Below are 16895 nucleotides of genomic sequence, written 5' to 3'. Positions count from 1 at the left end.
ATACGGGGGCCACCCAGTCTTTGGGGGCAGCTTGGTGTCACTGTTGCTAGTAACGATGGAGTGTGGGTGTTTTGGGAGAGGCAGCTCTTCATGAGTGCCTCTGCAGGAGGAGATGTTATGTACCATCCCGAGTCAGATATTCCATTATGGGGGGGAAAGGTCAAAAATGCTCACTAAGCCTAATTTTCCAAAACTATTCTGTTGCACCAGTCTAATTAACAGAGGACAAGATAAAGAGGGTTAACAAAGCTTTTTGTATGCTAGGGAATGTTGGGATGAAGCACGGCAAAATTGGGGTTCATACTCCCAACCACTTTGTACTGCTCTGTAAACCCACTTTAATTAGCTAGTGCACTTTAGTTGCTTTGTGCTGCTACAGTGTGTGCTAAAGCTGTGAGAGGGTACTTGTGAATCTAGATATACCAGTTACAGTTTTAAAAATGATTTGTTTGGCACCTTAACTCTGCTCTGTAGCAACAGCCTTGGGGACCACAAACACTAAAGTGCCGTAATCATAATCAAATCGCTATTGAATGGTGTCACGTGTGATATGTTACCCCGTATTTACTGAGTTGCATTCACAACAGTAACTGCATCCTAGTGTAGTTTTTGTTGGGGATTGAAATAGTTAAGTCACTGAAAAAGCAAAATAGGTGAATTCCATCTTTGCTGCTTTTTTTTGACTGGAGGCAGTTCCATGCAAGGCGATATTAACAAGGCAGCAGCATGTGAATAGTTTTATGTTGTGATGACTGACTTTAGAACAGCAAAATACAGATATTTATTTCAGGTAAATGAAGATGTAGTGTTTACAGAATACAGCCAAAATTGTGGGGAGAGACAAAAAGTAAGTCTTTCTTTTGGGGCCAGTAATATTTTCTTGCCTTATTGTAAGGCACTTTTAAAGGAAGATTTCACCGTATGTTTGTTTCAGAGGGAGTTTACAATTTCTCCTCATGAAAACTGTTCCAGTATCAGCCCTTAGACCTGTCAGGCATGGCAGAGAATGTACAATGATAGAAAAGTCTTCACCAAGGGCTGATTGACTTAATGATAAAACACAGCCATTAGTAAATTCTCTGCTCCTTCCACTCCCCATTACCAGTATCTCAACAATAGATACAGGGATTTTGAAGATACAGACTTGAAAAAATTCACCTTCAGACAACAACCTCCACAGGAATCTTCAGCCTGAAGACTTGTAAAACTAGAAGTTTTATTAGAATCCACTTTGCAGTTGTTATACGTCAAATTACTACTGGTGACCCCTGTAAAAAATCTAATGACAGTGAAACTTGTATTGCAAAAAGTGAGGGTTATGTGAATAAAACTATGCACTATGAAAATCATTGTTCATTCAATTAGATATATTAAGCTTTAACTTGTGTAGTAGTTTACTATTTCTTTTTGTACTCTACCTGCTTTATAAAAAAAAGAATAGAAATATAGCTAGTTAAGCACTTAATAAATCACATGTCTTGCACATAATGAAAGTTTACTAATACTCTATTTGATGTGTATTTTCATCTGGCTTTTGAAAAATTGTGTGCTAAGCAAAATATCTGCTTCAAGTTCAAGTCTGGCAATACTGTTATTAAAGGAAAAACAAGAAGCATGTGGAGATGAATATATATGAATTTTTCAGCCACACTAACCTTTGTAAAACATCTGTCTGAATACAGCAGCATTTACAGTAACCAGAAGTAGATGTGCAGTTTTGCTTTTCTAATAGGAGCAATGCTGCTTTGCAACCTTGGGTTCCAAAGTATTGAACTTTCAGACATCCATTCTACAAGAATATCTTCAGTAATATGCTGTGAATTGAATAAAATGTTTCCAAGAAGGAAGTGGCAAGTGGATGATGAAGATGGGGGAAGTGTTTGTATAAATTCAGTTTAATATCTTCAGACTTCAAGTATTTGAGAACAAATAGACCATAGATGGGTAGCCTATTTAATGGACAGTTAAGACTCTTATAATGGAGATCTGTACTGAACAAGAGAATTCTGAAACAAAATTGGATGAGCTTGTTACATACTAATGCCCAAAGTGTCCTTCCAACTTATGGCTATTTCATAAAACTGTTAATGTTGAAAGCTGTGAACAAACCAACAATTTGGGAATTCTTGTATATACAGTGCAGTCCTACTGTTTGGAAAAAAAAAAAACAACTTTTTTCTTCAAGCAAGGAGGCCTATATATAAACTCCAGAAACTCTTCCTGCATTGACTTTGAAACTGAAGGGTGCTTAAATCAAGGAGAAGTTGAAGGATTGTGCAGCCGAAGAAATCCTAAAAGGAATCTACAACTATGGGGGGGAGGGGGAGAGAGTTAGAAAATTTAACACCTAGTGCAGTTAAAGAGAACAAAAGCTATAAACTTTTAAAAAGACAACCCAGATATCTTAGGAAGAATGTTCTTAAGGGGAATAGTCTGCAACTGTATGCAATAGAGCAGGGGTTCTCAAACTTCATTGCACTGCAACCCTTTCATTACTACATGACCCCAGGAGGGGGGGGACTGAAGCCTGAGCTCACTTGAGCTCTGCCACCCAAAGGGTTGCTACAGCTCTGAGGCTTGGGCTTTGGCCTTGGCAGGTGGTGCTTGGGCTTCAGCCCCAAGTGGTAGGGCTCGGGCTTTGGCCCTGGACCTCAGCAAGTCTAAGCCAGCTCTGCTGATTCCATTAAAATGGGGTCCCGACCCACAGCTTGAGAACTGCTGCTATAGAGTTCACTCTGAGCAGTTAGCTAGGAAAAATACTTTGGTTCTTAGATTGCTTTTTCTTCTATAGCTCTCAAGTAGTGTGAACAGAAACACTCTGGATTTCATCATTTAATAGTAATGCCAGTGAACCTCAGGTTGTCAGCTGTATCCTATTAATGTGGCCAGTGTACTCATTCAATCCAGTGGTGGAGAGAAGTCATGTGCACCTTCATCCAGACTGATTCAGTGGATGTAGCCAAGATGGTCTGTATATAAACTGGTTTCAGAGTAGCAGCCGTGTTAGTCTGTATTCACAAAAAGAAAAGGAGTACTTGTGGCACCTTAGAAATGCATCCGATGAAGTGAGCTGTAGCTCACGAAAGCTTATGCTCTAATAAATTTGTTAGTCTCTAAGGTGCCACAAGTACTCCTTTTCTTTTTGTATATAAACTGTGTCCATCAAGAACTGTGTAGTTCACAACATTTTCAATAAATAATAATCTAAGGCTCGAATCGCATTCTAGGAGGTTGACGTACTATGTTCTGGCTTAGCTGAATATTCTTACCAGAAAACTTCATTACATTTACAACTTAACGCAGCTGTTAATTCTAACATAGCAGTGTTACTAGGCAATCAGTAATTGTTCAGATTATTGCTTTGATGAGTGACAATAGAATTTGAAAGTTCTTTTGACCTTCCTGCTCTTTGGAAATGATGCTACATACTAGTGACCTGCAGGGTAGATGATAAGAAATTATTGTAGCAAAGAACCTGTTAATTTGGATTTGTCAACTTGAAGATGTTGTATCTCTAGTATGTGATTATATATGTTATAATACAAATAAATGTTACTACTTAGGTAATTAAACATGATCATCGACAATAAAGTCTTCAGTCTCTGTGCAGTTTCCATGGAAGATGTAGGACATGCCCCTTTCAAATTTTTAGTTTGTGCCATGAAACGAGGTAGAACAGGCATATTAGCAGATTTCAATTACAAATGGACATTTTACCTTAACAGCAACAATCATAGGTGTTGTAACTAGGGGAGCGTACAGCAAGTGCTGTCGCATCTTCTGGCTTGAAGTAATAATAATAACCCAAATACATGGTTTCTGCCTTCAGCACAGTTGTTCCAGCAACAATGATATTTTTCTATCTATCTGCAAGTTGAAATGTGTGGTGGTAGAGGGGTCTTTTCCCAGCAAAATCATCCCCAACTGTTAGTGCCTTTTGCATATGAATAAGTTAACCCAGGTAACTGAAGGTGTGACTTAAAAAAAAAAAAATCAGTGTAGGAACACTGGTGTGAAAGGCTGTTTGGACACTTGGTTTAAACAAGCCTTAGTTTGGTTTAGTGTATGTTGATTCAGAGGATGTTTAAGCAAAACTGAAATAAGCCATTTTTAAACTAAAAGAAATTGTCTACACAGCATTTTGGAGTGAACCTCCCAGCCTTGGTAGATAGACTAAGGCTTGCACTAGTGTTCTAAAAACAGCTGTGTAGGCAGTGCTTTGCATTTGGGGCTCAGGCTGTAGCTTGGGTTCTGAAACCCATCTGTATGACTAAGCCTCAGAATCTGAGCTCCAGCCCGAGCAACTTCAAAGCACTGTAATACACAACTATTTTTAGAGTACTAGCATGAGCCTGTCAACCTGAGCTGGGAGGTTCACTCCAAAATGTTGTGTAGACATACCCATAGAGGTTTGTACTGGTTGAAATCTGTTTAGAAACAGACTTAAGTCAAACTGGTGAACCTTTCCTGTTTAGACAAGGCCTTACTGTCATATTCTGTAAATTTCATGGCTGGACTCTGGTCTGTGATGATTCAACTCCTGGCATAGTTTTATTTGTGATCCTTAGCATTTCCTAGTAGAAAATATCAAAGTTCTCTTCACTAGTTTTTCAAAAGTAGTACACTTTTTTCTTTAAATAAAATAATAATAATAAAAATTATCCAGATTTACTGAGCAAGAGCTGCCAGTTAAAGCTGTCCATGACTTTCTGGCTTTCAGTCAATTAATTCTTCTTAACATTGGTATTTTTTTACCCATCTACAGATTTCTAATATGTAATATTTAAATGATCATGTTTCAGTTTTTAATCTTATTTTTGGGTTCAGAACTGGCAGGCCAGTTTTATCACCACAAGTAACCCTGTTGGGAAACTTAAAATACTCCAGAAGCCAAAATGTTACTTCAAGAATGTAAATTCAGGTGCTGAGAGCTATTAGTAATTGAGGTTGGAGGTTTCATATTGGTTTATTAATATTAGTTACTTAATAACTAACTATATTAGGATAATTGTCCTATAGCAATTGGTATTACAGCTTTGCAGTAATACAGCTCCTAAAAGTTGTTAAAAGCCTTTTAACAGCAAGGCTTATGCCTTTAATTTTTTTTATTTATGCAGCATCATGAAAGGTATTTATAGTAATTTCTGTGGAGTTCATAGTACCTGACAGACATTGATTGAATGACATCTGTAATTACATCAACATACGTAGGAGACAGGAAAGGTGTCAAACAGTTTTTGGCAAAGCTGGGAAAAGAACCCAGACATCCTGATTCCTATTCCTGTACTTTAACCACAAGACCACCCTTCCTTTAATTAAATGGTGCTTTATGAAAACAGGCAACCATCAAGGGGGGGAAATAACACCAGTTTGGGGTTTTAGAATCAAGTGTTCAACCACATAGTAAATGTGTGGGGACGGGGGGGAGGGGAAGAAATTCTTGTTAAATTCACCTTGTAATGTGAGGATCATTCCACACACCCTGTATTATCAGTTAAGGGGTCAGAGAGCTCAAATCACATTTGAGATTTCCAATCCTGCATCAAAACTAGGGAAGACCAGACATGACATTCCTAATACTTATAAGATAAGCAAGCAAAAAAAACTTGTTTTGCACAGTCAAACCCTTTCAAGCCTTGTATGTACAGCAGAATCTCAGTTACGAACACCTTGGGAATTGAGGTTGTTCTTAACTGAAATGTTCCTAACTCCCAACAAAACGTTATGGTGATCTTTTTTTCAAAAGTTTACAACTCAACATTGACTTAATACAGTTTTGAAACTTTACTATTCAGAAGAAAAACATTCCTTTTAACCACCTGCTGCATAGTGTGGTGATCTGACACAAAAGCTGTTTTCTCCCCTGAAAAAAGGGGGAAGCTCTGGCATGAACTTCATTGACTTAAATTTTCTCTGTGAAGGGAAGAGGACCAACTGAAGGTATCGGATGTTAGCTCAATTTGTTAAGCCTTTGCTAGCCTGCAAGATGCTTCAACTGGCAGTGCATTATTTCAGGCAAAAGTGAGATTTAAACTTCTCTCTTACTAACAAAAGTTAGCACTCTTCCATTTAGTTTTGTGAAAATCTAAAATGTGTTTAGTGATAAGTTCGTAATAAGATTGCAGAAGTGACCAACTGGCATGTCCTTTAACTCTACATTTCTTAATTTATCTTTTCTAAGTTTTGCTTTTGTCAGACATTCCTCTGTACCCTGCTAAAGAAGAAAAACAAATAAAGCAGCATTAATCTAATGTACTTGAACCCTGCCCTCCAGAGCTGTCACAAGTGAGTTTGGTTTTAGTATCCCCACATCAACACTAATGGAAATCTTTGTGGCTGAATTTCTGTACATTACTATTCAAGTTGCCCTAATAGTGGAAAAACAGTTAACTGAAACAGGTATGTTTGTGTGTGTGTTTTGCATACTTGTTCTGCCACATTGGAATTGATTTTTGATCAGGTTATTTTACTTGGACTCCTAGAACATAGTTTAGGAATACTTTTTTTTTTTTAAATGTGGTACCCTACATAACTGCTATATAAAACTTCACTTTCGTTTAAGTCTCACAGGGTTGGTTAAATTAACTAAGTCAGGGTTAGCTGGTACATTAAAGCAAGATTTACTGGATATGTATGAGATGAAAGTAAAAACTTTACTCAAGGTATGATTATTCCTTTGGTGAAAATCAATAAACGCAAAACTGGAATGTATGTACACTTTCGTTTGGAGAATTCTTGTTCATACAGTGCTGCCAAGTCTTTTTGTGAAACGGATATAAAGCTATTGAAGATGTTACTCCTTCAGAACTATCCATTTTAGTTTTGATTTGAAGTAGGCATTCTCATTATAGAGGTTTCATTTCTACAGATTGTGTGCGGCACCTGTATATATGTTATACAAACAGTGAGTTTGCCAAACACACATATGGTCGTTCAGCGACACAGCTATATGTTAGAATGCAATCCAAATGCAGGTAAAAGCACAAAGTTTCACACAAGAGGTGGTGTCAAGACTTTGGAAGAGCTCGCTGTATAGTAAGTAAGAAGCTGTTCAAGCACATGGAGCAGCATAAACATTTTTTTTCTCTAAATGTTTGTATTTTGAAGAGAATCTGAGAAGTAAACAGTTCTATATAGAATTAATATTGAATTAAAATAGATTAACTCTGTGTATATTGGACAAGCAAACTTTTTTTATTTTCTGTTTGGTGTCTTGAGTGAGACCATACCCATGACTTATCTACTACTGACAGGTTTCAGAGTAGTAGCTGTGTTAGTCTGTATTCGCAAAAAAGAAAAGGAGTACTTGTGGCACCTTAGAGACTAACACATTTATTTGAGCATAAGCTTTCATGAGCTACAGCTCACTTCATCGGATGCATTCAGTGGAAAATACAGTGAGGAGATTTATATTCATAGAGAACATGAAACAATGGGTATTACCATACACACAGAGTGATCACTTAAGGTGAGCTATTACCAGCAGGAGAGCTGGGCAGGGCGTGGGGGGGGACACCTTTTGTAGTGATAGTCAAGCTGGGCCATTTCCAGCAGTTGACAAGAACATCTGAGGAACTGGGGGGGGGGAAGGGTGGGAGGGGATAGTTTGTGTAATGACCCATCCATTTCCAGTCTCTATTCAAGCCTAAGTTAATTGTATCCATTCTCTATGTATATAAATCTCCCCACTGTATTTTCCACTGAATGCATCCGATGACTGTACTGTAGTTTTTGTTTATAGAGCCATGTGGTATTGTGGCTGAATGCATCAACTGCAGTAGTGTATTATACAATGAGATAAATTTACTTTTTAGACACACTTTTTAATTAGTAAAATATGTTCATATAAGAATCATTTTATTTAAATAATTATTGGCTTTAATACATTTCCTGAAGACAGTGTCTATATAAGGTCATAAATGACAGATACAGAAAGGTGGGTGGGTGGCGAGCCAAAGATAAAATAGTTTACACTGCAACCTTTCCAATTAAACTACAGCGTTGTGGGTTTATCTGGAGGCTGGGTAAAAGGGGAAATGAACAATATACATCTGTGAGTTTGTAGTACAGCCATAAATACGTGCATAGTTATCAAACCCTACCATTTGCAGTTAAGTGACCTGTTACAAGTTAGTATTGCAGCAGTATGCTCCTGAGATGAGAGAACTCCGACAAAAACAAGTCGGAACTCGGGTAGATGTAAATTTGTTGAAGGCTCTGAGTGGATCAGTTGTATAAATTCATGTTGTTGAAAAATTAACTTTATTTTTCTGCAGCAGTATCTTCACTTCCTCATAATCGAACACTTGTTTACATAAACATCACCTTAATTTGATGGGCAAGTTGTTGTGAATTTCTCACTGCTACTGGATAATTCTGTAATACAGCCACTTTTGGTTTTACTCTGAAATATTTTGTACCGATGTAATATTTATTACTTAGAGAAAATGAAGAGGAGTGGAGTTGTTTGTGTCTTGCTGACAGTCTTCAGGCACTGATGATTATTCAGTAGATGCTTAGAAAATGTGCTTTCTATTTTAAATCACTAAAGAACAAGCATTAGTTGGTCAAGGCACCAGTGAAATAATTTCAATTTAAATGGAAGACAAAAATTTTTGAAATTATTCCGGGCTCAGTTGTGATACTATAAACTTCAGATAAATATTTTGTTAGCTTGAATGAATAAAAATCCTTAAAGTTTGTCAGGTATTTCTAGAAATAAAAAATTCTGTGCTTAAATTCTTGATCAGCCATTATATTTTGATTTGCCTTTATGCTTTAATGTTCACCTAAAAATGAAATATTAAACTAAAGAGTTGCCAAAAGCATTAGGTTCCTTTGCAGTCCAGGTAGGTTGGATTTGGGCACAGGTGGAGGTTCTCTGCTCTTGCTTTCCAAATACTCCACCTTAAAGAAGCCAACTCAACCTTTTACGGGCCTACGAAGTTAATTGGTACAGTTCCTATCAATGTAGTACTCCGCTGAGTTGAAAATACTTCATATGGTTATGCTAGATGTTCACAGTGTTCAAGGTAGACTGCTTTTAAAAGCCTCCATCAGGGTAATTTAATCCTGATAAAACTCAAATATCAGTCTTTGGGAGGTAGCCAGTGTACATATAAAAACAACCTTAGGAAGGGGTGGAGGTTTGTATTCAGACAAACGTGCAGTATGTTCGGCTCCTAAATCCTTTGTTTATATTGCTGTGTCAGGAGGGAGGAGGGTGTAAGCAGAATTAGAGAAGCACCTGTTCATACATCTGATGGCTTAGTGTGTTCAGGATATCATTGGATTCAGTTTTTTTAAAACTCATCCTAATAAAAATTTTAAAGCAAGTTCTTTCAATTAATTATTTTCATTTGAGTATGTTAAGGTTTGGGGTAATGTGGAAAATGATGGAAATCTAAAAGATTTCTTCAAAATATCTTTTCCCAAGTAAAAAATGGTGGGGGGGGGGGAGGAATATCTAAGGAAAAGACCAAGACTTCTATTTAATAGATACCTCAATATTGATGACTTTCTAGTAGACAATCTGGTCAAGCTGTTACCAGTTTAACAATTCTCTAAATCTTTAAAAAACTGGGAATCAGAATACTGGTTTGATATGAGAGAAGGCAATTCTCTCAGTCTTCAGTAGAGAGGTTTTATCTCTGAAACTGTTTTTTGTATTTTTGCACCCTCTCAGAGGCTGTCGTTTGTTCTTAGCCCCAGCTTTTCCATCTCCTTTCCTGAAGGTGAAAGATTTGGGTATTTTGCGACATTACTTCCACCATGCTCTGCACTTTTGGCTGTCATCCAGCCATCTTGGTGCATTGATCTAACTGCCTAAACCTTGTTTAACACATTCTTCTTCTATGGTTTTATTTCTTTACTCTTTTTTGTTTTTTAAAAACCCATTCCTTTGACTGTGATGATGAGAGCTGTAAGCTCTCTGCTTACCAGGAGTAGAAATGCTGTTTCAGACATGGCCTCCGGCAGTTGAATTACAAGAACGCCATCACTGAATCAGTGCCATGGCATGATGAAAATGAGTTGGCCTGTAATTATTAATGTTGCTTTTACAAGACTATATTCTATCTAAAAATGGAATCTTGTGGCACTGCAAATCTTTCTTTTTCTTCATGGTTTGTCTGGTTTGTTCTTAAGTAAGTACTAACTGCAGTGTTGCATTGAAAATAAATTTTCCAATACCAGGGTTGCTTCCTGCAGCCATCACAGGATACTCATGGAGTATCTGCTCCAAAAATGAAACTAAACTTTCTGTAAAATAGATTTGTATAACTTTTTTGAGTTACTTATAGTTAATGTGGACCTGGCAAATAACTTCGTTTTTATCCAGAATGTATGAACGATCTGTGGCTTCTGTCCTGTACTAGGGAGGGTGTGGCTCAGGGAACTGCTGGAGTAAGTGGTTTTAATTTGAAAATTAATATTACATATTCTGATGTGCATCATTGTTATAATTCCACTTCAGTTAGGGTTGTTTACTTTTAAATGTTCCCACATAATTTAATGCCAAAAACTAACTGCAGATTAAATCAGTGAGATTTCATCTGTTCAGCTTTTAGGAAGATTCGATAATAAACCAGCTGATTTATTTTTAAAATGTGAAATGATTGAATGTGAGACATAGAGAAATCTTCATGGAAATATATTTATACTCTACTTTTGATGGCAAATTCATGGTCCCTCCTAAATTCTTCATCTTTAAATTGGAGTTTGGGTGAGGTTGACCCCAAATCCAAAGTAGCTTAACCTTAGTGTTGGTCACCAGAAGTGAATTATCTTGCTAATAGTCTACTATACAAGCAGAAAAACTGTGTCAACATTTTAAAATAAGTCAAGATTGTTACAAAGCTAGCTTTTTAATCTCAGGTTACTGCACTTCAGTTTGCCTTCCTGCTTTATACTTAGTAAAATCCCCTATTATCCTGACACAGCAGGCTTAAAGATCTACTTTATCTGCATTTGTAGTGAAGACAGTGATGTTTTAAACATGCAAACAGCTCTAAGGGATTGTGGATGTCAGTTTTATCAAAGTGGAGGTGGGCCATTAGTTAGTCTCATGTGGTGCTGGAGGTACATAGTCTTAAAAAAACTCTCAAAACTTCTTCATACAAACAGTTAATACCCTCTAAACTGGGAGTTCTGGGGGAAAATTGAAATACTTAGCAACTGTAAATCCTTTTATTTTCCTCAGTGCTACTTCTGGTGATTTTGAGGTCTTGCCTCTTCCTCTTCTTGTAATTCCCAATATTTTGTTTGCACTTAAGACCAATAGTAACAGCCTTGTTTAAGTGCTGATAACAAGCTTTTCTTACTACTTCAGTTGTTACTATTAGCAGTGCTTTGGAACTGAAGGCATGAGGCACATAATGCTAATGTTGAGAACAATGTTTTAACTTTTCACAATGCAGATTTTAGTGAGTGCTTGCATATTTGTGAACGTTATTTTTATTCTTGTGTAAGTGTGACAAGGCTTTCTTTTAAATCTAAATTGTATCATTAGAATTGACTGTTGTGTGCCAATGAAAAAGTTCATGTGTTCTGAGGGTCGCCTGAAATTTGTTCTTAAAGATGAATTTCTCTCAAGTTCTTTTGACCCATTGTGTTAGTCTTTAAATTTATTATATCAGGATTTTAAAAATTAAGGCTTTAATTCTTAGACTTCATTGGGAATTGTGAGGGAATCAGCCCCTCTGAAAATCAGTCCCTGGTTTTTCTTTTGCCTTTCAAGTAACTTGAGGCAATGCAGTATGGGTTGGGAATTTTGACTGAAAGCCAGAATCCCCACCTGCCTTGTTATCCTGCCTCTGACAATGTCTCTTCTTGTGGCCTGGGCAAGTGGCTCAAGCTGTTTGCTCCAGCTATTCGATCTGTAAAATAGGGTTAACCACCACTTACCTCACAGAGGTTTTGAGTATTAATTTTATGCAGTGTCTTGAAGATGTAATTAATATTCAGCACCTTTTTAGAGGTGGTGCTTAATTCTTGTAATGACGTCTATTTAACACGAGAAGCTGCTTTTTCATATAGTAAATTGATAAAATAGAAGCACCCAATCAAGAACAAGTGATATTGGAAGGCTGGAGGTAGAGGGATGCAATCAAAAACAGTGCTTGTACATACACTTGTAATTGTCAACTACCTCATCTGTCCCTCAAACCATCATTCATTAATTAGGGATTTTTAAGCATCATGACAGAGGTGAATCTTGAAAGATTTGCCGAATAGGGTAATGGACTTACAAATCAGTTCAGGGAGGGCATTCTGTGCACATGAAAGCCATAGGGATGTTTGTGTGAGGAACTGACGAATGAGCCGGCAAAGGCTAATGCCATTGGAGCACAGAAGGGAACACATCAGATAGTGTCTCCTCTTTGTGAAGTTAATATTACATTTGATTGATAAAATGTAATTTTTAATCTTAAAAATTGCTTCAGAAGTGCTGTATATGACAGAAATTCAAGTTATAGCCAGCCTTATTGGTCTGCAGATATAGTAGAACCTCCAAGTTACAAACTGACCAGTCAACCACACACCTCATTTGGAACTGGTAGTATGCCATCGGGCAACACCAGAGATAACAAAAAATATATAGTTCAGTACTGCTAAACTACTAACAAAAATAAAGGGAAAGTAGCATTTTCATTCTGTATAGTAAAGTTGCAAAACTGTATTAAGTCAATGTTCAGTTATAAACTTTTGAAAGAACAACCATAATGTTTTGTTTGGAGTTAGGAACAACCTCCATTTCTGAGGTTCTACTGTAGTACTCTGCATGGCCACAAGAGACCAGATTTGATCCCAGTCTCTTCCCTTGCTGACAGGGAGATGGCTTCAGAGTGGGTAGGCTCTTAATTCTTCTGCATGGTGGAGAAGAACTTAAGTTTTTAGCATTGGCTTATCCTTCACTTTAACATGCTCCACTGACTGCTTATGGAGGCAAGTTCTGCCTAATCTTTGACTATAGGATGATGTCATATCAGAGCTTTGACGGTGAAGCTTTCTTTAAGCAGGAACTCCTATGTCCTTTTCATAGACACGTGGAGGACACATCCGTCTAGATCACTATTTCCCAGACTTTGAAAACTGTCAGATCTTTACCAAATCGTCTGCATAATGCCATCATGTGGTATTAAAGGCCCGTTACCCATCTTAATGCATACATCTTTCTGCCCTCCTCCTCCTTCCCTACCATGGCTAGTACCTAGTATCTCCTTTCCAATTTTGTGAAACACTGGTGTAGATCTCCATAATATGATTCTTCCTTTCTTTTCTTACACATTTTTATAAGCAGTGAAATACTTTAACTGTAGTGAGCATCTAAGTTAGCACCCATTGAAATAATGGGCACGTTGACACCTCAAACTGTTACTTGAGGCTTTCTGCAAACTCAGGAAGAGATTGCTGCATTGGTTTCGTTCCATGTTTTGAAGGTTTTCTCTGCAATCCTAATAGCTTGACTTCACTTTTTCTTTTAAAAAAAGACTGGAGAACAGTTGAGAGAACTGCCTGTGCCTCCATGACACTAGTCTTTCACACATGCATCCTACTATAGAAGAAGAGACTGATAGTGACTTTTATATGGTTTTTGAGATTGTGTTCATCTCAGGTGTGGATGAATCTTCTCTAAAGCGTTATCAGAGTACTTGTTACTCCTGAGAGCATTCTGCACCAAAAAAACAAAAAGTTCTGCACACAACATTTTAAATTTCTGCAAAATTCTGCAAGTTTTATTGGTCAATAAATAAATGCAGAGGCTCCAGCATGGCAGTGGGGAGCACAGGCCACTGCCTGTAAGAAGGTGGGAAATCACCCTGCAGCCTCCCCACCCCCAGAATACTGACTCAGTGGTGAGGCTGCACCTGACCCTGACACAGCACAAGGCCTGGGCCTGCCTCAGAAACACCCTGAGGCTCTGCCCCTCTGCACCACTTACACCAGTGTGGGGGCAGGCAGGCTCAACCAGGCAGGATCCAATTGTGGAGGGACTCCAGGTGTGCGGTGAGAGGATTCTGTGTGGGACAATTTGGGTGCAGGCAGCTCAATGCAGGTGTGTGTGTGTGAAGAGAGTTGTGGGGGGGGATCTGGATGCACTGAAGCGGGGGGGAGGAGAAGGTTTCAAGTGCAGGGGGAATGGGGCTCAGCGGGGGGGGTCTGGGTGCTGGGGGAGTGGGGCTCGGTGGGGTGGGAGTCTGGGTGCAACTAGTTAGAGGTCGGTGGCATGGGGGCTCAGTAATGCAGGAGGGTGGGGCTCATCAGGGTGGGAGTTTGAGTGCAGGGAACTCAGTGCAGGGTGGTGTGGGGGTGGGGGTCTGGCTGTGCAGGGGGCTCCAGATGCAGGAGTTCAGGTTCAGTGGAGTGGGGTTTGGATATGGAGGGCCAGGGGTTGTACGGGGTGAGGCTTGGTGGGGTTGTCTCGGAGGTCCAGGTGGATGGGGGAGCAGCTCCCCATACAATGACCCCCTCTCCCTGCAGCTGAGGAGCGATGCAGGCAGGAAGCAGAGGAGGATGCTGAGCTTTCTGCAGCTGTGGGAGGTTTCTGAGGGAGGGTCTGACACAGCCCCAGCCACTCCTTGCAGGGGAAGAGGAAGTCCTGTCCTCTCCAGCCCAGCCCGAACTAGCAGCTGATCCTGGCTCGGGGTAGGAGCCACTGGCTGGTGTGTCCCCAGCCCTGCAGCGATTTACCTCTCCTCTGGGTGCCTGAAGCAATGTACCTGCTCAGCTAGTGAGTGGTACGTGACTGCTCTTGCAGCGTCCCTTTGCTTCCCTGATAGTCATTTTTCTGCGAGGAAGCAAAGAAATCTGTGGGGGACATGAACTCTGTGCGTGTGCAGTGATGCAGAATTCTTCCAGGAGTAACTTGTTGTAGTCCAATCTTAGGAGGCCCTGAGAAATAAGTGAGACTTCTTTCAATTTGGATCAGAACTCCTTAAAGAAATGCTCTCAAGTTGATTTTTGTAATGACTGATTGTCAGAAAATTGAATATTTAGAAGAATACACCTTAATATGTTCTGAACCTATTGAAAGACTAAAATATTATGGCTCTTCTCCTTTTGTTTAGAACATCTCGTGTGGATCTTATAGCTTAATCAACAAATTTACTCAGTCTGACTCCTGCTCTTCTACCCTTTCTCTTTGTATATAGCTACAGCTTGCTTCCTGTTGCATATCAGCTCTATTATTGTTGATATTGGTAAATGCCCTCTTGCGGGGAGTGTGAAAAGGCATGTGCTATCAACAAAAGTGGAACTCAACTGATTACCCAAAAAGTGCTATTACATGCACAAAATTAAAGAAATATTTTTTTTCATTTTCTCTGATAGTAATCTTAGGGGTAACTTAGAACAGTAGGGGCACAATTTTCAGAAGGAGATGTGACCTAGAATGTTGGTGTCTCTTTAGGAAGAGGCTAAATTTTTGATGAACTGAGAAGGTTGTTGCAAGAAATATCAATGTTAAGGCAACTGCTAAAGAAAACTCAGAATTCTGTTTAAACGGTGGCACTTTTATGACTTCATTGCATGCAGACGCTACCATTGTGAAAGTGTACAAGCTACCATTGGTGTTACTAATAGGATTTATAGCATATGATAGATTAGAATGGCATCTGCTCATCTGTCCCGTGGGCATAATGTAGGCCCCTGAGTGTGACTTCTTGTATGTTTCAAAAAGTACAACAGCCACCTAGGACTTCACCAATGTTCAGTAGCCCCTAAAAACAGCTCTTCTTAGGAGATGAGATTAGTTTTGTGAGCACCATGTCTTATAACAATTTTAAGAGGTGAACAGTCATATGGCAGGCATTAATTATTAACCTTTATATATTGATATGATTAGCACCATCGGTAATACAGTCTAGCTGGATTATTTTACTTCTCATGCATCATCACCAGTAATAAAGAGAACTGCAAGCAAAGTGATACTGTCAGTACTTTATGTGTTTCTACTGACGTTTTGAAATTGGGAATCATTCACCTTGCACAATTTTTTTTTCTTTACTGGTTGTGATGTGTAGAAGGGAAAGAATCCAGTTTGACTCTCAGTCTGGGTTGAGTTCACAAGTCTGGTTGTTTAAAAAAAGAGTACCTTAATTTTTTTGTAAAATGAGGAAAAATTAAAATCGAATAAGTGAGGTGCAGTAAACTTTGCCCTGCTGTCACTTCCCCCCCTTTCTAGAGTATAACCACACACTAAGCCTCTGAAGAGGCTATTGCAGCCTATGCCAAGTAGATTAAAGAATGATGTATTTTAAAACAGAGCTGCTAGATTTTTTCACAGCTCAAAACTTAAGGTAAATGTCAGTCTATGTATTAGATTGAGCTAAGTATAGTGCACTTTAAATTATTTAGACTTTGTAAATTAAAATTATAGTGCTAGTATGATTGGACTTAAACAATACATCACTCCTTTCATTAGTGTGTCACTGTTCATTACGACAAGTGAGCTTTATCTTCAGGGCAGAAACATTGTACTGGGGCACTCTTTATTGAGCTTATTTCCCTATTCACAATAACTATTTTGTATTCGTGTTGGTGTTTGTAAAGTTTTAAATGGCTACAAATTACAGTACGTAGTTGGAGATTTTAATGCTCAAACACTACTACTGCAGCTGTATAGATAACTTGCCTGTTGCTTATTTTGCAAAAAACACATGAAGGTGACTTCCCTTTCCTCTGTAAGAGAAATGGCAAGAATCCATTACGCCATAGGTGGTGATTCTTCAGAAGTCTCCAATACCTAAATATATTGCTTGCACATTTTTTCCTTTTAGTGTTTAAAAAATGCAACTTTGAGGTGCAGCAAGAGTATTGAAATAGTTTCTTATGATAAGAGGTAAAAGCCTCCATATGTTACATTAATAAGTTACCAATATGGTGTATTATCTAAC

The 16895-nt window shown here is 38.5% G+C and overlaps 1 protein-coding gene across 6 annotated transcripts in view; it reads left to right on the top strand.

Annotated features, from left to right (window-relative positions):
* The window catches only part of GNB1 (G protein subunit beta 1), an 86522-nt gene that overhangs the window by 28014 nt on the left and 41613 nt on the right, over positions 1 to 16895 (top strand). The window lies entirely within an intron of this gene.

Source organism: Dermochelys coriacea, chromosome 18 (genome assembly GCF_009764565.3).
Source record: "Dermochelys coriacea isolate rDerCor1 chromosome 18, rDerCor1.pri.v4, whole genome shotgun sequence".
NCBI classification, from domain to species: domain Eukaryota; kingdom Metazoa; phylum Chordata; order Testudines; family Dermochelyidae; genus Dermochelys; species Dermochelys coriacea.
This window is presented reverse-complemented; position numbering and strand designations above follow the sequence as displayed.